Genomic DNA, 1,200 nt, shown 5'->3' on the forward strand with positions numbered 1-1,200 from the left:
TGTGTGTGTGTGTGTGTGTGTGTGTGTGTGTGTGTGTCGCTTGGTTTCATGGGTAAAATTAGCGAGAAAATGGCCGCCAAAGTTTAATTAATCCCCTATTTTGAGAGTCCGTGGAAACTGAAAATCTTTTGTCTTTAATCAAGGTTTTTCAGTAAAATCCACACAGAAATGTGTTCTTAAATGGGCATGAGAGGTGTTAATCCAAAACAAAACAAAAAATTCGATAAAAACTCTCAAACCAGCGACAAAATCTCAATTTCTTCACTTTCACTATTTTGACGAGAGCCTGATTTCACCACGTTGCCTCACAAATATGAGATTATGACCTCCATAAATGGCCTAAACACAGAAGTATAATCAGTTCAGCGCCCTCTGTTTTTGTGTTAAAGTTTCTTTTTCGAAACGTCTCAACGTGACTTAAAACCTTTATTTTTCTGACTCCTTCTATGTTTAAACAAATAATTAAGTAAGAGTTTTACGGCTCTTGCAACACAATCAGATCACAAAAGTGCCGAAGATTAGAATTGTTGTAAGAGAGTAACAAACACACACACACACACACACACACACACACACACACACACACACACACACACACACTGCACAAACTGAAACAACATAATATATCACCTTCTCCTTATACTGGAACACAGGTAAGTTCCGTCGGTTTTCAAGCAACTTTTGGTACTCCTGTGAGTTTTGCCGTGTCTCCAAAGCTTTTTGCAGAAACGAGTTGCCAGGTTTAGAATCTTGTGTCACTTTGGCACGTCCTCCGCTGGTCTTGATCTCTGTCAGTTGACCCTGGAAATTAATAGACAGAGGAGAGAAAAGTGACCCTGGAAATTAATAGACAGAGGAGAGAAAAGTGACCCTGGAAATTAATAGACGGAGTGATCCTGGAAATTAATAGATGGAGGACAGAAAAGTGACCCTGGAAATTAAGAAATAGAGGAGAGAGAAGTGACCCTGGAAATTAATAGACAAAGGAGAGAAAAGTGACCCTGGAAATTAATAGAAAGAAGAGAGAAAGGTGACCCTGGAAATTAATAGAAAGAAGAGAGAAAGGGGACAAGCTATACGGGCCGCCAGATGAACTGAGCAGGACGTCCCAATTTATGACAGATACCAGACTTCAAGTGTGATGCGATCGAGAAGAAAGAGAGAAAGGGGACTCTGGAAATTAATAGTTCGAGGGAAACA

This window comes from Aplysia californica, unplaced genomic scaffold (genome assembly GCF_000002075.1).
Source record: "Aplysia californica isolate F4 #8 unplaced genomic scaffold, AplCal3.0 scaffold00328, whole genome shotgun sequence".
NCBI lineage: Eukaryota > Metazoa > Mollusca > Gastropoda > Aplysiida > Aplysiidae > Aplysia > Aplysia californica.